Raw genomic sequence first — 23,822 nt, forward strand, 5'->3', positions numbered from 1 at the left:
TCCATTATACCATGTCACTCTCTCCTTTTATATATGTCCAATACACACAAAATGAGACGGATCGCCACGAAGAATCGACGATAGTAGTTAACAACCAAGATTACTGGTATTGATCAGCAAGTGATTCGCTTGTCTCTCAGGAGCTTTTGAAACCCTCGTGGCAATAAAAAATGTCACACATTCCTCGCATCGTATTTCAAATTCCAGCGAGAATATCTGGAATTCAGTGTATTCGTACTTTGACCCCCACATCACACATTCCATTCCTTTCATCCCCTAAAGTATTTTCTCATTCCCAAGACCACCCCTCCCCTTGCTACTATGCTATACGAGGTAGGGGGGGGGGGTTAATTACTGACGATCCGTCTAACCTGATGTCATTTTGTGAAATACAACACGAAGTCCATTTCAGCGATTCACAACTAGAGTTGGTCTAGCATTGGGCTTCCTGTGGTATTGACGAACCGTCTAACCGGAGGTCATTTCGTTAATATGCAAATCAACAGGGATGCACGTTATCGTTTACATTGGGTTTCCTGTGGTCAGTGAGGCCCCCTTTGATATCATGACTGATCGTGACGGATTGTGACGTGTTTTCACAAATAGTCATGACCGTTGACGATCTGTCTCACCGGATGTCATTTCGTCAATATGCAGCTCACGATATCCTCATACTCTCCTTCTATTAAGTCTCGTTCTATAAATCAAATACACAATATACATATGGTTCGTTATTATGACATGCCTCGTTCTATATGAAGTCAAATACAGACTTGATCGATCGTTATTATGACATGCCTCGTTCTATATAAAGTCAAATACAGACTGATCGTTCGTTATTATGACATGCGGCGTTCTTTAAGGCTTTTATACAACTATAGAGCAATTTTACGTGACGTCACAGCGCCCATTATGGAGTACCAAAACAATACATTTTCTATCCTCCGGGAATTGAACTCTATTATTCTGCAAATACTGTGCAGAAAGTTTCTATTGTTTATGGCTGCCTTCTCTCGTGAGTGAAAACGCTCTATAGGTATATGCAATATTGTACAAACCATTAGCTTACATATATTTGTGAATACTTTGTGGCAGGCTCGTGTAGACATGTATTGTTTTAAATGTCTTGTAAATGGTCTTGTAAGTACTAAATAAAATTGAAGATGCCAATTCAATTTCAAATTTTCATTCTTTCTGGTGCTTAATAATGATTTAATAATAATAATAATTTAATAACTTTTGTAAAATATTTTACTCCAATTTCATTTCAATTATATTTTTCCATCACTTCGTGCATTTCATCTCAACAGGGCCTGGTTAGCTCAGTCGGTAGAGCATCAGACTTTTAATCTGAGGGTCAAGGGTTCGAGTCCCTTATCGGGCGTTTCCCTTTTTACTTCTGTAATGTATTTTACTCCAATTTCATTTCAATTCTATTTTTCCATCCCTTCAAGTGTTTCACCTCGACAGGGCCTGGTTAGCTCAGTTGGTAGAGCATTAGACTTTTAATCTAAGAGTCAAGGGTTCGACTCTTTTTACCCTTTTTATTTTTGTAAAATATTTTACTCCAATTTCATTTCAATTCTATTTTTCCATCCCTTCGTGTATTTCATCTCAACATGGCCTGGTTAGCTCAGTCGGTAGAGAATCAGACTTTTAATCTGAGGGTCAAGGGTTCGAGTCCCTTATCGGGCGTTTCATTTTTTACTTTTGTAAAATATTTTACTCCAATTTCATTTCAATTCTATTTTTCCATCCCTTCGTGTATTTCATCTCAACAGGGCCTGGTTAGCTCAGTCGGTAGATCAGACTATTTTTCCATCCCTTCGTGTATTTCATCTCAACATTCTTGACAACAATTCTTTCACATCTAGTCGCCACGTAACACATAATGCACATGCTCAACGCTCCTGAATATGCATAACATCACATCCCCCTTTATCTTATAATAATATACAATAATATTTTACAACCACCACTCCCTATACGGGGCTTTTCCGTGAGGTTCCATCCACACGCACTACCACTACATTCTATATTTACAACATACAACACTCAACTCACATGTTGATTTTTACGGAGGGAGGAAGCCGGAGAACCAGGAGAAAAACCTCGTAGCATAGGAGAGACATGTTGCGACCGCAGGGCTCGAACCAGCGACCCGACCCGTTGGACTCACAGCGGTGAAAGACGACGCGTTAGCCGCGAACGCCACCCATGCTACCATGCTAATAATGAACAGTAACAGTAACTTAAAATGTTCTACGTATATTGTTCCTTAATGTTCTTGCATCCTTGGTTCAACATTCTTCGAATCCGTAACGAACTGGTGGTCGTAGAGTTCGCCCACTTCTTGTGGTGCTGTGACCCTCTTTAGGAGTTGAGACGTTCTCGTTTGGTGAATCCTGCTGGGAATAGGTATCCTCGAGCTTGGTCGGAAGAGGTGCTTCTCTTATATGATGGCGATTGCGTCTCAGGTCTATTCCTTCAGGCGTTGTTATCGTGTATGATCGAGGAAGACTTGGAATGTTTTCCTTTACTACAGCAGGTGTCCACTTGAGGGTTGTAGGTTCCTGAATGTTGACATGACCGGCGTGGAGCTCTGGAAGCGGCCTGGAACCTCTGTCATAATAATGTTTTGGTTCTTGTTGTCTATGTTAAAGCTCTTCGAACACTTTGTCGCTCGTGTTATCTCTTTGGATCTTTCTTGGAAGGTTGTCTTGTATGGGTCGCCCAAGGAGAAGTTCAGCCGGTGAGGGCAATTTGTTGTCTATGGGTGTGGTTCTCAGACAAAGCAGTGCCATGTACGGGTCAGTATTGGCCTGTTGTGCTTTCTTGAGGATGGTCTATACTGTCTTCACTTGTGATTCTATGAATCCGTTGCTTTGCGGAAAATTAGGGAAACTTGTGACGTGTCGAAATCCGTATTCCTCTGCGAAATCTCTGAAGGATTGACCATCGTACTGGGGCCCATTATCAGATCTCACGACTTGGGGAACACCTTGCTCGCTGAATATCTGTTTCAGGAGTAAGACTACAGTCCTACTGGTGCTTTGTCCCTTTGGTATCTTCATGACAAAATTGTACTTTGAGTAGTAGTCAGCTATCAGGAGGTAGTCTGACCCGTAGAGTTGGAATAAATATGTTCCAACTGTATGCCATGCTCTAGGCGGAGATTCGGTTGGGTTTAATGGTTCCTTGCGTTGGTTGTCCTGTAACTCCTGGCATGTTACCTGCTCAATGTCCTTGTTCATACCCCTCCAGTAGACGAATGCTCTTGCGCGGTGTCTGGTCTTTTCTGTACCTTGATGGGTCTCATGGAGTTTTCTCAGAATGTCGGCTTGCATTTCTGCGGTGACCTTTCAGCAGGACTCCTTCTTCGATGGCTATTTTGTCTCTATATGTCCGATAGTCCCTTATTATCTGTGGCACTTGTTCTTTCTTTTGGGGCCATCCGACGTAGACCTGTTCCTTGAGTGCAATCAGTTTGGCATCAGAGGTGGTGTTCTTCGCAATTCTCTCTATGAAGGATTTGCTGAACTGCGGGATGATCTGGTGAATTTCTACATTAAGATCAGGGATTGGTCCTTTCTCTTCTGGAGAAAGTCTGGAAAATGCGTCAGCAAGCTCCATTTCTCTTCCCGGTTTGTATTGTATGGTTATGTTGTAGGACTGCAGCCTAAGTAGCATTTGTTGAAGTCTTGGAGGAGCGGCCATTAGGTGTTTTAGATGGATACTTTCCAATGGCTTATGGTCTGTCTGGACAGTTACGCTGCGATCATAGATGCATGTGTGAAATCGTTCACAACCAACGGCTAAAAACAACTGCTAAAAGTTGTCGTTCAATACTTACATATCTGGATTCTGTCTCCGTAAGAGCTTTGCTGGCAAAAGCAACAGGTTTGTTGTCTTGGAGGAGGACAGCCCCGATGCCTTTTAGCGACGCATCGACCTGTAAGGTTGTTTCTTTTGCAGTGTTGAAGTAGGTCTGGGTTGTCTCTTCACTGATGCTATCTTTTACGTTATCGAAAGACGCTTAGTGTGAAGAGCTCCACTTGAATTCGTTCTTTTCCTTGAGGAGTTCTCGCAGAGGCGCTGTGTGGCTGCTCAGGTTTGAGATGAATGGGCCCATGTAGTTAGCAAGACCTAAGAAGGTTTGTAACTCTTGTCTGTTTGATGGTGGTTTCATCTGCTTCATTGCTGAGACTTTGTCTGCATCTGGGCGGACTCCTTCTTGGACACAAATGATGCCGTAGAATTTTAATTCCTTTTGCTTGATCACGCATTTGTCGGGGTTTATTTTGAGTCCTGTTTCTTTGCATTGCTGGATCATTCCGTACATGTTGTTGTCATGGTCTTCTTCTGTTTTTCCGAAGACGACGATATCATCTGCAATTCCTACCACACCGGGACATCCTTCAAAGGTCTGATCGATTTTCGTATGAAACACATCCTGTGATATCTTCAAACAAAAGGGCATTCTATTGAACCTGTATCGTCCGAAGGGAGAATTAAAGGTAGTTAGATAGCTGGACTCCTTATCTAAGACAATATTCCAATATCCACATTTGGCATCAACAATGGAGAATGTCTTTGCTCCGCTCAGTTTGGGTAGTAGCTCCTCCAATGTTGGGGTAACATGGTGTTCTCGTAAGATAGCTCTGTTCAAGTCTTTTGGATCTAGGCATATTCGTACCAAACTATTCACCCATGCTGTTGGTTCTCCTTCCTTGATTTTTGTGATGATGTTGTTTTTTCTATTTCTTCTAGCTCTGCTTTGATGTCATCTCTCATAACTAGCAGTACCTTTCTTGGTGGATGGACTACTGGTGGTATAGTTGGGTCTAGGGTGATCTTATATTCTCCTTCGAATTTTCCGATTCCATCTAAGCACTCTGGAAATTGCTGGACCAGGTCTTTCTTGTCTGCGATGGGCTTTTTGTCTGTGCCATGTTCTTGAACTTGTTTGCTGATTTCGTAGTTGAATTTGATGAGGTTGAGCCTCTGGCATGTTGGTAAACCGAGGATTTCACTTCCAGGGGCATCTGTAACGTAGAAGGTTGCTCTTGTTTCTTCGTTCTTGAACTTACATGGAATTTTCACAGTACAATAGTAATGAATTCTTGTTCCCCCGTATGCTGTTAAGATGGTGTTTGATTTTCCGAGGATTCCTCCTTTAGGCAATTGGTTGTGGTTATCATATCGATGTTCTCACGAAACATTTGACGATAAAGTCTAATTGGCAAGATGGTTCGTTGAGCCGCTTTTTCGACTTTGGCTTTGAGTTTCGTCTGAAGCTGCTTCTGTTGGGGTAGTTTCACGTCGACTGTCGCAAATATCGACTGCTTGGATGATGCATCATCAGTAATGTGATCTATGTCTAAGTTTTCTCAGACTTCAGACACCATGTTAGGAGTGATGAGGCAATATTGTTGGGTTCTATCTTGTGTTTATTCCTTGTAATTCTTAACAACAACTCACATATAGTCGCCACGTGTTAATGTATATAATGCGCATGCTCAACGCTCCTGAATATGCATATCATTACAAGGTTTTCGGTAAATCCGCTGGATATTAGTGCTTTTTCATTTTTTTTACTCCGACGAAGGACTAGCGTCCGAAATGTCAGTTTTTTCATCTTTTCACATTGTAAAATTTACCCTTTTATCCTCACTGTTTCATTACAAACACTGACACAGCTCACACTAGTTTGTTGCTAATTATCTCTTCTTTTCATGGGTAGGTTTGGATTTTTCAATACTTCTTTGTTGCATGAGATGTCAGAGTATCCTGCGGTTGATGGCTGCGGCTAGCTGTCTGATTATGTTAGGTGGGTGGTTGGATTTTTTGTTAAAGTAAAGAGGCTCGTTTGGTTTTCTGTAGGGGTAGTATGATCCGTTCTCCAGGGTGAATGTGACGTCAAGATATAGTTTACCATTTTCAGATTGGTCTCATCGCGTACAATTGCACTCAAAACTAGGTCATGACCGCCTTATAGTTGCGTTATGGTTTTACAAGTCCAGAATCGCCTTAGTACTTGAGCTTGTATAAACGTTTTCATAATTTTTCGACCGTCCATTAAACATGCCATGACTATCCGCGCCAACAACAACTTTCAAGATTTCCCGCGAAAAATTTTCTGTCCCAAGCCTCGCGCGGTTTGCTTCCTTGACTCCAAGCCTGCAAACGGGGTTCCCTCGGTTTAAAAAAGTGCGTCTTCAATAGAAACTGGTGACTAAGAGCGTTGTTTCCAAGCCAGCAAGGAACCTGGCTACTCAATATGTCGACGGACGAAGAATGATAAAAACGACTGTAAAAGTGTCATCTCTGCTGCCTAACAAAAAAGCTTTACATTATTAAAGCCGAAAAAACTAGCCTCCTCATCAATAAAAGATCAAAATTAATTTCTAAATGCCGCCTCGAAGACAAGTACTACTTATGAATACCTAAAACAAATCCAGAAGGAGCCTGGCTACTCAATATGTCGGACGAAGAATGATAAAAACGATTGTAAATTTGACATAATTCTCGATCAAATCTGGACCTCTCATCGCAAAACCAGCCTCCACAGTGACTCAACAAATACTTCAAAAATTGCATATCACATTTAACCCGAAAAAAACACATACAGGATTCATTTAAGACCGTGGCCCTGTTCAGATGAAATACACGAATGGATAAACAACTGGAACTGAAATGAAATTGGAATAAAATATATTACAAAAGTAAAAAATGAAACGCCCGATAAGGGACTCGAACCCTTGACCCTCAGATTAAAAGTCTGATGCTCTACCGACTGAGCTAACCAGGCCCTTTTGAGATGAAATATACGAAAGAATGGAAAATTGGAATTGAAATGACATTGGAATAAAATATACTACAAAAGTAAAAAATGAAACGCCCGATAAGGGACTCGAACCCTTGACCCTCAGATTAAAAGTCTGATGCTCTACCGACTGAGCTAACCAGGCCCTTTTGAGATGAAATATACGAAAGAATGGAAAATTGGAATTGAAATGACATTGGAATAAAATATATTACAAAAGTAAAATATGAAACGCCCGATAAGGGACTCGAACCCTTGACCCTCAGATTAAAAGTCTGATGCTCTACCGACTGAGCTAACCAGGCCCTTTTAAGATGAAATATACAAAAGAATGGAAAATTGGAATTGAAATGACATTGGAATAAAATATATTACAAAAGTAAAGCATGAAACGCCCGATAAGGGACTCGAACCCTTGACCCTCAGATTAAAAGTCTGATGCTCTACCGCCTTAGCTAACCAGGCAATTTTGAGTAAAATACACGAAAGAATGAAAAAGTGGAATTGAAATGACATTGGAATAAAATATATTACAAAAGTAAAAAATGAAACGCCCAATAAGGGACTCGAACCCTTGACCCTCAGATTAAAAGTCTGATGCTCTACCGACTGAGCTAACCAGGCCCTTTTGAGATGAAATATACGAAAGAATGGAAAATTCGAATGGAAATGACATTGGAATAAGAAGTAAAACATGAAACGCCCGATAAGGGACTCGAACCCTTGACCCTCAGATTAAAAGTCTGATGCTCTACCGACTGTGCTAACCATGCCCTTTTAAGATGAAATATACGAAAGAATGGAAAATTGGAACTGAAATAAAATTGTCCGTAAAAATTTATCACAAAATTAAGAAATGAAACGCCCGATAAAGGACTCGAATTCTTGACCATGAGATCGAGGGTCTAATACTCTACCGAGTGAGCTAACCAGTCCCTGTTGAGTTGAAATACACGAAGGGATGGAAAACTGGAATTGAAATGACATTGGAGTAAAAAAAAATTACAAAAGTAAAAAATGAAACGCCCGATAAGGGACTCGAACCCTTGACCCTCAGATTAAAAGTCTGATGCTCTACCGACTGTGCTAACCAGGCACAGTTGAGTTGAAATACACGAAGGGATGGAAAAATAGAATTGAAATGAAATTGGAGTAAAATATATTACAAAAGTAAAAATTGAAACGCCCGATAAGGGACTCGAACCCTTGACCCTCAGATTAAAAGTCTGATGCTCTACCGACTGAGCTAACCATGCCCTTTTAAGATGAATTATACAAAAGAATGGAAAATTGGAATTGAAATGACATTGGAATAAAATATATTGCAAAAGTAAAAAATGAAACGCCCGATAAGGGACTCGAACCCTTGACCCTCAGATTAAAAGTCTGATGCTCTACCGACTGTGCTAACCAGGCCCTTTTGAGATGAAATATACGAAAGAATGGAAAATTGGAACTGAAATGAAATTGTCCGTTAAAATTTATCACAAAATTAAGAAATGAAACGCCCGATAAGGGACTCGAATTCTTGACCCTGAGATCGAGGGTCTAATGCTCTACCGACTGAGCTAACCAGTCCCTGTTGAGTTGAAATACACGAAGGGATGGAAAACTGGAATTGAAATGAAATTGGAATAAAAAAAATTACAAAAGTAAAAAGTGAAACGCCCGATAAGGGCGACTCGAACCCTTGACCCTCAGATTAAAAGTCTGATGCTCTACATACTGAGCTAATCAGGCCATGTTAAGATTATGTCCAATAAAGAATGGAAATTTGAAATTGAATTGACATCTTCAATTTTATTTAGTACTTACAAGACATTTACAACAAAAAACACAACAAAAATTTACAACAATACATGTCTACACGAGCCAGCCAAAAGTAATCAAAAATCTATTGTAGCTATTGGTTTGTACAATATTACATAATAACTATAGTTGTATCAAAGCCTTGAAGAACGAGGCATGTAATATACGATCGATCAGTCTGTATTTGAATTTATATAGAACGAGGCATGTCATAATAACGAACCATATGTATATTGTGTATTTGATTTATAGAACGAGACATAATAGAAGGAGAGTATGAGAATATCGTGAGCTGCATATTGACGAAATGACATCCGGTGAGACAGATCGTCAACGGTCATGACTATTCAAAGTCATTGGATATTAATATTCTGCCGCAATTATATTATAATTAACAGCATTCCCACGTACTTTCCGGTCCCTGGGGGATTGAAGGGGTTGCTCATTGGTTGGGAACAGATATCTAAGTAAAGGACGCGTACTTTGTCGTGGTTGAACAAGATAGCCGAACTATGTGTGGCACCCACCCACCCACCCTGTTTGAGCCGGGTTGATCCTGGCACATCCTTAGCACTTTTTGCTCGATTCGTTTCCGGTCGGAGTGCGCAGCCATATCTCATTAATGACAATGATTAATGCAGAATAATATACTAATATTTGTTCTAATATGCTCTTCATGTTATTTTTCGTCCAGCATTAAAATAAATCAAGCCTATCTATAGGAATATTAAGAGTTTTGAGAGAAAGTCTTTGATTTGTCGATTCGTCGTAAAAAATGCTTGTTATAAAAAATAATGATATACGCATTGTTTGCTAAAAAAAACCCCTAAATTCTTGAAGAACACTTCTTGATCCATCTTTAACTACATGGAAGTTGTTTTCATTTGCTGTTGGTCTATAATTTGTCCTAAAGTTATTTTTTCTGTGAATTTGAGAGCCGCATTCGCGAGTAGTTTTGCTTTGACATCAAGCGGGATTCTTGTGTTGTGTACACGGACGGAAGAGACGTCAGCCCAGCCATGAAAAATCAACTCGATGGTTTGCCATTTTTTCTTAAGTATGGTGCTCCGCTAGCGGGGAGCTCCGCTATTAACGAACAGACTTCCGCTTAGACGGATCATCAATAACACAGGAAGCCCAATGCTAGACCAACTCTACTTGTGAATCGCTGAAATGGGCTTGCTGTGTTCTTTCACGAAATGACATCCGGCAAGACGGATCTTCAATTCTTCATGGCGATCCGTCTCATTTCGTGTGTATTGGACATATATGAAACGAGAGAGTACCATAGTATAATGGAAAATATTTAGGTTGATAAAAGTTGTCCCAAAATCTGGTTTGGGAATCAGTGTATTTGGGAACCCCTTGTTTCGTGCGATCGGGATTCCTGTGTTAATAATCCCATCATGCCCCGGGGAGGAGACATGATGGCGTTGCCCTGAATGAAGGCACAGGGAAGACGTGGGGGACTACAATGTTTTACAATCATTGAGCAGCAGTAAGGGGGACTCGCGGTCACCATTCGGAATCGCCCGGGGATTACCTGCCCCCACGTAACGGCGTCGGCAGCGGGAATTATTCGAGCCAACTCTACGGAATTTTAGGCGAATATCCGATTTGACCACTTTACCCGTACCAAACCCGTAGGCAGTAAGGGGGACTCGCGGTCAATGTCAAAGATTTACAGGTTTTACAGGCGGTCTAAGGAACGGGTCGGCAGCGGGAATAACCCGTGTCTCGTTATTTGTTGCTGCTATGTTGGGAATATTTGTCTTATATATGCATGAATGTAAAAAGTTCACCAATGACTTCTGTATAATTTGCCTAAGATCCAAAGTTAACATACCCAAGCCCAAGGGTTTCTGGTGTTGTGGTAAGAAAATGCAAATAGAAGACGACACGTCAGCACAGTGTTACGAATGTGGTAAGAATATTCGTAATGCCGTACCAAATGCTACCAGAGAGCAACTATTACGCTAATGGAGGTCGTAAGAAAACACCTTATAAGAGAATAAAATACTTTAGGGAGTGGATGAGTCATATCCAAGGTTATCGACCGGTATATTTAAACAACGAAGTAAGGAAGAAAATCATAGACCACTTAGAAGAGCCAACCCCACAAAGTCTACGGAAAACGCTAAAAAAATTAAGACTAGGGAAATATTACAAAGACATCTCTTACATTTTGTCTGAAATTACCGGTAAGTCTATTCCTGAGGTTTCTGATATGACAAAAGCCGAGTGGATGTTTTGTCGGCTGGATAAGGATATTCCTTATTATCCTGACGTAATTTACGAAATATTTTACAAAATTGACCCCAACCACCCCCTGTTAGGATGGATTCCGAGGCGACAATAACATATTACGCGTAATTCATACGATGAATTTATATTACGCGTAATAATTTGCCAAATAAGGTTATGTAAATAATTCATATTACGCGTAATAATTCGCCAAATAATTCATATTACGCGTAATAATTCACTGAATTTATATTACGCGTAATAATTCACTGAATTTATATTACGCGTAATAATTCACTGAATTTATATTACGCGTAATTTCTAGACTGACGTTCGATATGTAAATAGAATCCTGTCACGATATTTACTGAGCAAGCTTTCTTTGAAGCTCTTCTTTCGCTTCTTGGTAGATCTTTTTGCGAGATTCCTCGGAAAGATCTTTTACGACTGTTTTTTTATTTCTTATGTCCGACTTTAATTTCTCGTATTTGTCTTCTTCGGTCAGAATAAGCGAGAATTCTACGTCGTCTATCTTTCTGTCACGCTAAGCCTTTGAGACAAGATCGGTAATTGTATTTACTTTAGCCCTTGATAGAGCTATTGTCGTGTCATGCTTGGATATTTTGCTTGACAACTGTTTCATAATGCCCGTAGCAACAGCAGAAATAATACCACAGGCTGCCCCAACGGCGGCCAAAGGAACTCCAACGATTATTCCCGGCCCAGTAAGCGAAGTAGCAACGCCGGAGCCCGTTAACACAACAGATATGGATCCTGAAGTTATCGAAATCTTATGTAGCGTACTCCGGGCTCTAACGTATTTCTTCCTAACTTTTTCGTAGTGTTTTGTTTGCCCTTCCAAGTAAGCCAAGATTAAGTTCGCTTTATTCAGACGAAAGTTTTCGGCGTTTAGTTCGTTAGGTGTAGTATAGGGAACATCTGGGTACAACTTAGGTGCTGATGGTATAACATCCATTATATATACTAATGTACGACGCTTTTGGGAATGATATTGAGGAGCAGCCACATCACGATAATCGAGATTACTGGAATTGGAGAGCATTTAGGAAGATGTTTCCGCATGCAGACCCTAGTAAGTTTGAAAGAAGACCCGATGGGATTTACTTCAACGGCTCCAGAATGTACAGCAATGAGGATTTGAAACCTACGCTGGTCGATCAGATAGACTCTCAGCTGAAGCATCCTAAGCCTAAACCCGTGCAAGGTTGGTCAAAGGAATTATTGCTGGGTACCGGTACTTATCCGATACCCGCAGTTTCATTTGATAAACACCCAAGCTTGGACCTAACGCTGAACATGCGGATCTCTAACAACCATTCCTTTTCGTTAAAGGTGCGAGATATCTTCAAAAACGTGCCCATTGTTCATACCACCGCTAAGGAATCTCATGAATGGTTAAGTGGTCCTAACATGCGTTATTGGCCGCAGCAACTAAACTTTGCAGTTTGGTGTGCCACTAGCGGCTGCGGTGTGAGTGCGAACTTGATGAAGAATTCAATATTTATGTTTCATTTTCACTTCACGGTTAGGAGAATACTACATGAGATGGGCGTTACTGCATTGCCAGGAGATGCCACGTTTTATCCTAGAGATAACAAATACGACGTTCCGGCCTATAACAGGCTTTGTAAGGAGTTCGGTGTTGTAGGGAAGGATTTTAGATGTACTGTCGGTGCTAACAATGGCTTGGGGCATATTTGGGCTTATTGGGGGATTGGTGGACACGAGCTAAGTGATAAGGAAGTGCATACGCTGCGGTTGCAGTGGGACACTGGGTATCACAAAGAAACTCACGACAGTAGCACCTTCTTTGAACCAAATGCCAAGACCACTAAGGAAGTCAGAGACGGACCTCTGTTCAAAGACGAGGGTGGTAAGTATGGTGGAGCTAACCCGCTGATTATTAAGATTACCAACGACGAGCAAACGAAGCAATACTTTAATTTCATACCCCCAGAAGGTAAAGGGTTAACCAAAGCCGGCCTTGCCCGTTTGAACCGCAGCATAGAAGCTTACGTGTATTCTATCCTTGGAGCCCAAGTAAACACCCGATCAAATATAATTGGAAATACGGGCGCCGCAGAAGAGACGCGAGCCGAAGCCTTGATCTTATTCGAAAGTTCGATTTTGGAGGGTGATATTAGCAAGGGCGTACAGCGTTACCAACTAGCCATACAAAATTCCAAAGCAAGGTTGGACTATGCCGTAGCCCCGGGTTGTTGGTTAATGCCCAGTAATTTATCTATAAATACTGGTTCTGTAGTAGGATACAACAACAAACTTCAACGAGCTACTAAGGATATGAAGTTTGGGGCAAATGACGTGAACTCTGACACTCTTAGAAGGCACTTTGTTGAACAGCCTAAAAAAGTGCACCATACGCAACCACCTAAGGAAGCGCAGCTAACAAAAGAAGTATACCGAGCGCCTAAAAAAGAAGAGAAATATGACCATAACTTACTAAAAGCCGGCTTAGCAGCTGCAAGCATTGGTCTGAGCTATTATATATGGCGATGAACAACCCCTACGTAGCTGGAGTAGATTGTGTTTATACGACTTACACAGGCGAGAAAAAATACACCCAGGCATCTTGGGTTGATGTCACGGGGATGTCTGTGAATTTGAACTACTCAGGAAAGAAGTTAATCCTTTGTAGTATTTGCATTGGCACGAGTAGTCATGCCAACGTCGGCTTTAGGTTCCTGGATGAGAATGGCGTACTGCAGCCTATGAGAAATAAGACAAACAACAGGGAGCCTGCGCATTTCTCCGTAGAGCCCAACCCAACCAGCGCCGAAAATCTATCGGTTTGGACTTTTCATATGGTCGCCGATTGCCATGGGAAGGTAAAGCTGCAGATAAGAGTAGACGATACGGGAAAGGTTACGGTAAATAGCATAGAAAATCAAAGGGATACAGCCTATAATCACGCTACCATTAGCACCCTTACGGTAATGAGTCTCTAGAAGGAAATTTATTTCCTGAAATATATGAACCCACACGTAAAGGAAGAAGGCTTTCATTACTATTTAGGGGAGATTTATTACCAAGGGGATGAGTGGTTTGATACCGGAATTTGGGTAAAGGTTGGGGGTTTAGGATTACTAATATGCACCCTTGACGTTAACCTACGCAATAGCTGTAATCTTGGGTTTAGGATAGTAGATGAGACCAACACTCCACTATTTCCATATAGAAAAAAAGTAAATAACAGGCACCCATCACACTTTACGTATGAGGCTTCAAGTAGTAGGGAAAACCAGTCGCCGGTGACTTTTCATATGATAGTTAATTGTCAATACGCGAAGCTTCAACTTCGCCCCAGCGACACCGCAGGAGGTGATAAGTATAAAGGCTTCGTCGTATTTAATGCCGCGACGTTTAAGGGTGACGTGGTGGACGCTGTTTGGAATCATAAGACCATTAGCACCATGAGTGTGCTGCCGCTAGTTCCGCATTATCAAGGCGGCGCGAATACTATCTTTACTTATCCCAAGTCGAGAACACCCCGGATGCCTGACGACGATAAGCCCCCAGTAACGTACCCAGATAAGATCATCCCCGAATCTTCTTCAGGAATACCACGCCCATAGCGACGACTAATATCCAAATGTTATTCCCCACGAACTTCAACAGTTCGCCGCCGGTCTTTAGTACCAAACCTAAGGTGCTACCAAGCAAGCCTGGAATGCTTGCTGCCATTTTTTTACCCAGCGCCGTTAACCCTGCCGCAAGTCCCGTAGTTACCTTAGCCAGCCCTGCACCCATTTCCTTACCCACCTTGGCTAGGTCGCCGCCTATTTTTTTACCCAGCGCCTTTGCCTTCGCACCTACGGCGCTAATTGCATCCATAATAGCAACCACCGCACCAGCAATACCGCCCGCAAATACCAACGGCACGCCAATTTTTAAGAGGTACTTCATTACCGTCTTTACTTTTTGTTTAGTAGTGGTGGCCCCCCGCTGCCGCTCTGCGGTAGCAAGCCTCGTCCTTGCCTCCTCAAGCCTTTCCAGGGTTTCCTCCAATTCCCTTTGCGCAGCTACCCGCTCTTCTTCGGGGCGCGCTTGCTCAGCTATTATTTCCCGTTGTGTGTTGGCGTGGTGCTCTAAGTCTTCGACGGCGCCACTTAATTGTCGGATTTGCTCATCTTTATGGGCGACTTCATCCAACAACTGCATTCTGTGTTGCTCGACTCTAAGCAGGGTGTTGGAGGACTCCATGAGTTCCTCATCCCTTTCATCTAAGCCTCTTATAGCGTCCTGAAGGGCCTGAAACGTTCCCCTTCGGTCTGCCTTAGCTTCGTCGAGCCTTTCCGTGAGGGCTGCATATCTTCCATTCATTACGTCTCTTTCCTCTTTTACGGCTTGTAATTCCCTAGTTAATTCTCGCGGGTCTCCCCCGCGTTCATACGTTAAGTCCTTGATTTTGTCTACGAGGCGGGCTATTTCGGCGTTCTTTTCCCTTCTAAGGGAGGCTACTTCTGCTATTTTTCCCTGCTCCAGGTCGGATATTTCCTCATTTTGCCTTTCTATTTCCGCAGTTAGGTTTCTGATATCTTCCCTTGCGTTTTGAAGTTGTAGGGTTTTTTGGTCTTCAGTCTTTCCACCCGCTTCAGGTGGTAGATTTGCAAGGGCGCTAAAGAATCTTTGCCTACCAATGTTTATCCGCTCCTCAGACATTTCCTCCTGTATTGCTAAGTTAGGACTTCCAATGGCCCGCCTTAACGTTTTAGGGATCTTGGGGTCGGGAAAGAAATTTCCCCGCTCGTCTCTAATTAAGTAAATCTTAGAGCCGCTTTTTGGGAGCCTACCAAGAATTATTTCCTTACCATATTCCTCATCTTCATCAAACACCATTATTGCTTTTTTAGGATCCCAATCGGGCAATAACTCCCTTAGCCTATCGAAGTCGTCCGGCTGGTCTTTGCCTATGGATTCGTCCATTTGTTCTTGGACTCTTTGAAGCCATTGGGCGTCGGGGGCTTCAGGGACCAAGTCGTCCATTTGTAGATATTCCGGAATAGGCTTGTATGGATTCTTGGACTTATACTTTTCCCTTAAGGAGCGCATAGCATCGCGGAATCTACTGCCATACCTGTCGAGTAACTTACTAAAGAGGCCTCGTTTATCCACGTTGTCATCAGGAAGCAAAGACTCATACTCATCGTCGTTAATGTCAACTTGACCTTCTTCGGTAAGGGGGTCAAAATCCGTTCCTTCTACTTCCATTATATATGATAAGCTCAAAGTTAAATCCCAACGTATTACCTAAGCAGGTTGGCGGACTGAAAGCAGAACGCACCTTTCACCGGGTCACCTTTACCCCCAGCAGCGCTAAACCTGGAGAAACGCTGTACGTAGGCGTGCCCCGCCTAACGGATAACCTAGTATTGGTTCCTGGTACCTTGGCTTTAAGGTTCGACCTAGCGGTACAGTCAAGCCCCACAGATGAAAGGATTATCGTTAACAACGTGGGTCGCAACATCGATTCTAAGATGAGAATCAAGTTTGCTGGGGAATCCTTGCTGGACTTAAATAGGTACGATCTGTATACCACCTATAAGGATCTATGGTTAACAGCATTTGACCGCGCGCAAAGGATAGAACAAGGAATTGGTAGTGTCATTCTACGCAAGGTCCGCACACCTACGAAAACGCAACCTACTGACGGCAGCGGAGAAACCACAGTGGCAGACGCAAAGCGAATAAATACCGCCTATGGTAGCAAGTATGTCATACCGCTGGACTTTGAAGTAATCACGAATCACGGTGTGTATTACCCAAGACAGTTATCCGAGCTACAGTTTGAAAGTAACTTTAGCAGATGCTAATAACATCATTGGTGGGCTAAGCACTGCACTTACCACAACAACCCCATACTCTATTACCAACTTAGAGCTACAGTACGAAACGGTGTACAGCGAAGAGCTGGCCCGTAGCGCTGGCATGGAATACAGCTCCGGGAAGGCATTCTTATACGACCACGTAGTAATGTATAAGACGTTCAGCTTCCTGGATAAGACGGATGAGGTTATTAACCAAAGTATTAACCTCCCCCGAAGAAGTCTCACGGGGTTGATGTTGGTGTTTGCCAAACCCTACGAGGCTGGTAAGCGCGACTCCGAAGCCTTTCACAACCCTAACATTACTAACGTAGGGGTCAACATAAACGGCGTTCCAAACAAGGTCTACTCCCAGGGGATAAAGCCCGCAGACGTGTACAGAGAGGCCATGCGCAAGTTTGGCGACCAAATTAGCCCCGAGGAATTCTTTAATGACAAATATGCGTTATGGATTGACATGCGCACCATTAACGACGAAGACCTACATGGTCAGGGTTTACGTCTAGTAAATACGCAGGATGGCATAACATTAGAGATCAAACGCACCAAGAACGCCAGTGCGGGCGACGGCGACAAAATAAACTGCTACGTCTTCGTCGTGTCTGACGCGCAACTGAGCGTGGAAATGAATCAGCTAAAGAGCGTTGCCTATTGATAAAAAAATATCGTTGGTATATAATGCTTCGCGTATTTGAAAACAACGAAACCAAACTGCAATGCATAGTGCAAGGCGATAAACTATACTTCAAAGCAAAGGAAGTGGCGCTGGCGTTGGGTTACGAACGCCCAAAAGATGCAATTAAGGTGCATGTTCGTGAAAAGTATAAGGTAAAGCTTAGCGAACTTAGAGTGGAGGTGAATCGCCTCCCCTCGTATTCACAGCCTAATTCCCTGTACGTAACCGAATCTGGGTTGTATCAACTAATATTTAGCTCTAAGATGCCAACGGCAGAGACATTCCAGGATTGGGTCCTCGAGGACGTTCTTCCCGCATTGAGAAAGACAGGTAAGTATGAAATAGAAAGGCGGTTCGATAGTCCTAACAAGTTAGTCTTCAAAATGGAAAATGAGTTTGACCTGCATAAGAAAGTCGTGGACTACATACGCCGCTTCTACACACAGATGCTCATAGCGCCCGGCTTAGGGGAATTGCAGGATTCTGACAGCAAACGCACAAAATGCTGGCAGAAGGGTTATCAAAGGGGTCAACCCGACCTCTTAATACTGAACGCGCATTTAAGGTATGAAGGGCTTTGCATCGAATTAAAGACGCCGAAAGGAAATGGCATACTCTCCGCAGACCAACGCAAGATAATTTCGCAGTATGACGCGAATGGTTACCTGACCATGGTTAGCAACGATTATGACGTCATCTGTCGTGCCCTTAGCAACTACGCGGAAGGCATCCGTATTCCCTGTCGGTGGTGCTGCAAACGCTTCAAGACTACGGAGACAAGGGCAACGCATTTAAGAATATTTCATAGATATAATGATCGTCAACCAAATACACTGGCGTGACCTGATTTGCGGTAAAGCATACGAAATAAAACATTACGTCGTCTTCGAAGACATCGACCGTTTACGGTTAGTCCTCAAAGACTTAGAAGGCAAGGAATATTCCCTTTGGGCGCCGGATTGCGTGCGGTACGTAATTCAGGGCGAGGAATTCACCCACTTACGCAGCTATGGTAAGGTAAATGGCCGATGGAAGTTTGACATTGAAAGAAGAGTCACTCCATCTCCTCTTTGTAGTTAAGCGCGTCTGCTAAAGTCCGCTGCGCTTTAGGATCCGCGGAGCACCAATGTCCCACAAAGGATCCTTCGGAGAATACCCTGTCGCAATGAAGGCAGGTGTATTTTTTACGCGGCTTACGAGGGGTAATGCAGTCGGCAGGTAGTTCGCAAGTAATACAGTCCATATATTGAAAGGGTAATTAGGAATCCTCCAAAGAAAGCGGCTGCGTAGGCTAGCATATACCTTTAAAAGGGGTCCCTATTTTTATTAATGTTTCTTCTTTTCTTATTGAGTTCTGCATACCTTCTACAAAAGGGGTCCTTATATTTATTAATGTTTCTTCTTTTCTTCTTAATAAACAATCAAAGAATATTAATAAATATAAGAGTGCATTTTGAGACTCTTTGCGCAAACCCTACTTTACTTACGGGCTTTCCTTACCTCCATGTTTTGAGCATGCCAATCATCAAAATGATCCAAGTACTCCTTAAAACCGCGGGGATGATGTTGCGGGCACAAACACTGCCAGATATGATCATCTCCTTTCCTTAAGCCGCCACACGCGTCACAGGGCGCACTCCAATACTCTGCGTTCTCCCAGCGCGTACCTTCGGCGCGGTCGAACTCCGTAAAGCGTTGGTCTATTTCTTTCTTACGAAGAGTTAACTTCCTTATGGTTTCCGCTGGGCAACATCTCGCAGCGATATCGCCATGCTCCTCGCATACGACATCCAAATCATAATTACCACGATATCTATGTTGATGCCATGCGTCGGTTAAGAGCTCCCCGCAGCGCGCACACACATCCTTTAAACACACCCTATTTTCTTGGTGGTATTGCAACATTTGGGGCGTGCTAAAGAGCCGATTGCAATCAGCACAACGTCTTTCCTTAGACTTCAAACACACCCTTCCTTCCACGTGATATCGCAGCGCCTGTTTACTGCTAAACTGCCGGCTGCAAGTGCCACAGGTGGTGACGTTATCCACCTCTTTAAAACATACCTTCTTTTTTTGGTGATATTGCAAAGCCTGTTTGCTACTGAACTCCCTGTCGCAATCCTTACACTTCATTATATAATAAGAATTTATTAACCCTTATAAGGGATACCGCATGAAGTCCTTAACGGACTCTTTTGCCCAACCGGCCATCGTCAAAAGGGCACCAAACCTTTCTGCGCGCTTCCGACCACACATTTCATCGTACAACTCCTGCACGCGCTCTTTTAACTGATCGATCTCCTCCCTTTGCATTTCTATGGTGTCTCTTTTATCTTTTGCGTCGCCGGCAATCCTTCTTACTGCGTCCACTGGGTCCATCGTATATATAATGGATCCGAACCATATTCCCTGCAATGCTCTGATAGTAGGACCCACCGGCTGCGGAAAGACCCAATTCGTAGTAGAGCAGCTATTAGGACCCTTTAGATACCGCTTCGACTACATAGTGCTGCTTTGCCCCATCTACGTGAATAACCGCACCTGGACGGGCATAGGAGTGAAAGATGACGACTTCTTTGTAGATATCTTAGATCCTAACGAGTTATCCAGCCATCTTAAGTTTTGGCACAAACAATTCCCTAAAGATACACAGACTTTACTCATATTGGATGACATCGCCTGCGGGGACGACGTAAAAAGACGCACTTCCGAATTAGTGAAGCTCGCTTTCAGCGGTAGACACGACAATATCAGCGTTTGGTTGCTTTCCCAGCAGCTTACCAGTGTCTCTAAACCCTTCAGGGAAAACATAGGCTCTCTCGTAGTATTTTATACGCCCAGTAAGTCTGACCTGGAAACCATCTTAAGCGACTACGGCGGTGAGATATCCAAGGAACAGTTACACGAATACATGCGGCATTTAAAGACGCATGAGCACTCCAAGATGATCTTCTCTTTGAGGTTTCCCTACACGGTTGGAATCTATGATTCCTAATGTATATGGACATTGAGCAGCTCTTAGATGAAGTCCCCACACAGTTAGACGAAAGTAACCTCAAGGAACAACTCAACATCCTTGTGTCTTCGGGGAAGTGTAAAGAAATGATAGGTAAGGAACTTACCCATGAGCAGGTTAACAAGTTGTCAGAAGAGGAGGTTAAGAAGTTCCATAAGAGGTACGAGGCCGCCCTTGCAACTAAGACCACGGACGCCGTAGCAGATTCCGCCATCCGACTTGCGACTAAATTGCTTGGACTTGCGTTTCCCATAGACGACGTGGAGCAACTACGGAAGGACATTAGCGATGACTATGTCATCGCCCAAGAACTTAAGATAACCTGCGGGTGGTTGTCTTTGAAGTGCGGTAAGTTAATGGCAGTCGCCTCTGCGGCTTTGCACGTAGCTCAGCACGTCGACTTGAAGGAGGTACTGGTGTCTTGGAAGGACTTCAAGAAGGACAGAGACGTTGAAAAGGTCTTCCAGGCAGCACTTGCTGAGGTACCTGATCAAGTCGCCTCAAGTACTTAGTCAAGTCGTCCTTAAGTCATTCTCAAGTACTTATCAAGTCCTTCTCAAGTCCTTCTCAAGTACTTACCCAGGTTACCTTAAGTTACTTATCAAGTCCTTCAAGTCCTTAGATATAAATGAGTGAACCAGAGTCGAAGGTAGAGCAGCCCCAAGAGGAGCAAAAGATTACCAAGGCTAAATCTCCGGGCAGAGTCGCTGCCGGAAAGAAGCTCGCGGAGATGAACAGGAAGAACAAAGCAAAGAAAGAGGAAAAGGTGGAAGAGAAAGAAGAGGAATCCTTTATTAATCCTGGGTACGTCATTGGCGCGTTAGGAGTTGTTATAGCGGCAGGCAGCCTCTACTTACAATGGCGGGCAACGAAAAAGGTAGAACCACCAACATATCACGCGCCCGTGCACGCACCTGTGGAGCCGGCTGTTAGAAAAAGTAAGATCCCTGAAATGGAGTAGATTTATCACCACGTGCCGTGGCGACCTAGATTTTCCTTCTCGCTTTGTAATATAATGTCGACCGCGTTATTGAAAACTGTTGAAGAAGCAGCTATCATTACTTCCATCGTTGCGGGTATTGGTTGGGTAGGTAAGAAAGTGCTCAAAGAAGACTTTACTGAAGACCCAAGCAAGAGCTTCGCTAATTTTGCTAAAATGACCGCTGCCGTGGGCGGGGCTATCATGGCAAAGAATTACCTACAGAAGGAAAAGTACATTCCTAATGTATAAATGGCTAGCGTGGTCGCAGGTGGAGTTATTGCAGCCTTAGCATTCACTGGAGCTAATTATGGTGGTCAGTATTTGGATAGATTAGTCAGAGGCGATCGCAGCGGAGATTTGGCCGCCGAAAGGAAGAGACACGACTTGGCGCTGGAGAAATATCAGCGAGACGTGGCGGCTTGGAATGAAAAAAGACAAGCTTACAGGGATTGGTTGGATAAGAACTACCAAGACAAGATGCAGGCGGATAAGAACTTTGAAAATACAGACTACGCCTTTAAACTTTATGCGCAAGCACACCCCGCGGCATTAACGGGGTTAAAAAGGCCTCAGTTTAAGAATTACTACCAGCCTTCTAAGAAACAAAAAGATAGCGAATTGGTCTTCGTAGGAGTCGCAGGGCTGGCCGGAGGCGTAGCTTTGGCGTATCTGCTCTAACGAAGGGAACTGTGTTTCCTGAAATATATGATCGTCTTTTTGGAAAGCGACAAGAATAACTTTACCACTTATCTGAATCCCCCCATTAAAGCCCATAAAGTTAGGCTGGTTAGTTGCTCTTTGTACAATTCTTGGTATAATTTAGTCAATGCCTTGATCACTGAGCATAAAGGCGGCGGCAATTATCAAGGCGTAATGCTGCCCGATGGGCATTACACACCAATCACCCTTGCTAAGGAATTAGCAAAACACGGTTATACGCTCACCACAGGATTGCCGCACGAAATGACCCTCAAACATAATATGCCAAATTATTCAGTAACTTTTGGAAAGTCTGACCCATTGGGATCTTTATTATGTACCTCAGGCAAGACAATTACCGACACAGCCATACCTGTGAAATGGAAAGTCGCATCCTCTTACGAAGTCTATTGCGACTTGGTCTATAGTTACAACAATGGAGAAAAGTCTTCTCTTATGTCCAAGTTTCTGCCCAAAGGTAATCCATTTGACCCAGTAGAATACACCCCCATTTCTTTGAGCTATGACTTGTCTAATTTGGTAGAAAGCATAAACATCACCATTAAAGTGGACGGAAAGACTGTGGATTTCAATGGACGTCAAATCAATCTCGTCCTGGAATTCATATAATGGGCCGCGTAGAGGATAAACTCAAAAGGATTTACTATGGACCCGAAGGCTATTGGAAAGGAGCGTCGGCCATCAAGAAACTCGCGACCGCGGCCAGGGTATCAGAAGAAACGGCTAAGAACTGGCTAAGAAAACAAACCCTCTGGCAGGTCTATCTTCCCGTGCCTAAGTACATTCCCAGGCCCAGCTTTACCGTAAATACCCCTAATGAAGTTCATCAGGCGGATTTGCTTTTCTTACCACATGACAAGGTGAGAAAGAAGACCTATAGATACGCTTTGACCGTAGTTGATATCGCAAGCAGATACAAGGACGCCGAACCCATAACCAGCAAGGATTCTGGAGAAGTCGCAGAAGCCCTAGGTAGGATTTATAAGCGCGTCTTGAAATGGCCTAAGCTGCTGCAAGTGGATGCGGGGACGGAGTTTATGGGCGTGGTTACCAAAACCCTGAAAGACCACGACACTAAAATTAGGAGAGCCGAAGCAGAGTACCACAGGGGTCAGAGCATCGTCGAAAGATTTAATAAGACCCTGGCCGAGCGTCTCTTTGGGTACCAGTATTGGAAAGAGCTGGAAGATCCCTCCAAACGCAACAGGGAATGGACCCAGAGACTCCCCCAGGTCGTCGCGGCTTTGAACAACGAGGCGGCCAGGGCTACGGGGATAAAACGCAAGGATGCCATAAAAAAGAAACACGTGGAGCACAAATCCTACGTCAGAAGTTCGAGGGCGGTCGGACTGAAGGAAAAAAAGCTCCCCCGCGACATAGTGGTCAGATACCTCTATCAGCCGGGGGAACTCGAAGGTGGCAGTAAGAGAGCCACGGATCCTAACTGGTCTTTGGAAACGTATGAGATTTCGAAGTCCGTCACCAAGGAAGGGCAACCCGTGTTGTATTACCTAGATGGCCCAAGTCGTGGATTTGTCAAGGAAGAACTGCTCATAGTCCCCAAAGACTCAAAGTAGTGCTGCTCCACGCGCCCGATTACACTCTAGGCATGTCAGCCTTACGTTGCCTCTGCAATGCCCGCGTTTGTTATTCATACGATCCACGGAGAACTGCTGATCGTCATT

General features: G+C 43.4%; 9 non-coding genes across 9 annotated transcripts; 2 read left to right on the forward strand and 7 right to left on the reverse strand.

Moving 5' to 3' along the window:
* Positions 1 to 1,311: 1,311 nt before the first annotated feature.
* Trnak-uuu (transfer RNA lysine (anticodon UUU)) lies at positions 1,312 to 1,384 on the forward strand. The gene has a single exon. It is a non-coding gene; the product is annotated as a tRNA-Lys (tRNA).
* A 238-nt stretch (positions 1,385 to 1,622) lies between these two features.
* Positions 1,623 to 1,695, forward strand: Trnak-uuu (transfer RNA lysine (anticodon UUU)). Its single transcript has one exon. It is a non-coding gene; the product is annotated as a tRNA-Lys (tRNA).
* Positions 1,696 to 6,738: 5,043 nt separating this feature from the next.
* Trnak-uuu (transfer RNA lysine (anticodon UUU)) lies at positions 6,739 to 6,811 on the reverse strand. The gene has a single exon. It is a non-coding gene; the product is annotated as a tRNA-Lys (tRNA).
* An 87-nt stretch (positions 6,812 to 6,898) lies between these two features.
* Trnak-uuu (transfer RNA lysine (anticodon UUU)) lies at positions 6,899 to 6,971 on the reverse strand. Its single transcript has one exon. It is a non-coding gene; the product is annotated as a tRNA-Lys (tRNA).
* Positions 6,972 to 7,058: 87 nt separating this feature from the next.
* Positions 7,059 to 7,131, reverse strand: Trnak-uuu (transfer RNA lysine (anticodon UUU)). The gene has a single exon. It is a non-coding gene; the product is annotated as a tRNA-Lys (tRNA).
* A 246-nt stretch (positions 7,132 to 7,377) lies between these two features.
* On the reverse strand, positions 7,378 to 7,450 carry Trnak-uuu (transfer RNA lysine (anticodon UUU)). Its single transcript has one exon. It is a non-coding gene; the product is annotated as a tRNA-Lys (tRNA).
* A 399-nt stretch (positions 7,451 to 7,849) lies between these two features.
* Positions 7,850 to 7,922, reverse strand: Trnak-uuu (transfer RNA lysine (anticodon UUU)). Its single transcript has one exon. It is a non-coding gene; the product is annotated as a tRNA-Lys (tRNA).
* An 87-nt stretch (positions 7,923 to 8,009) lies between these two features.
* Trnak-uuu (transfer RNA lysine (anticodon UUU)) lies at positions 8,010 to 8,082 on the reverse strand. Its single transcript has one exon. It is a non-coding gene; the product is annotated as a tRNA-Lys (tRNA).
* Positions 8,083 to 8,169: 87 nt separating this feature from the next.
* On the reverse strand, positions 8,170 to 8,242 carry Trnak-uuu (transfer RNA lysine (anticodon UUU)). The gene has a single exon. It is a non-coding gene; the product is annotated as a tRNA-Lys (tRNA).
* Positions 8,243 to 23,822: the final 15,580 nt, after the last annotated feature.

Source organism: Actinia tenebrosa, unplaced genomic scaffold (assembly GCF_029948245.1).
Source record: "Actinia tenebrosa isolate PJP-AT-01 unplaced genomic scaffold, QUT_ActTen_1.0 PGA_scaffold4__44_contigs__length_22323623, whole genome shotgun sequence".
Classification (NCBI taxonomy): Eukaryota; Metazoa; Cnidaria; class Anthozoa; order Actiniaria; family Actiniidae; genus Actinia; species Actinia tenebrosa.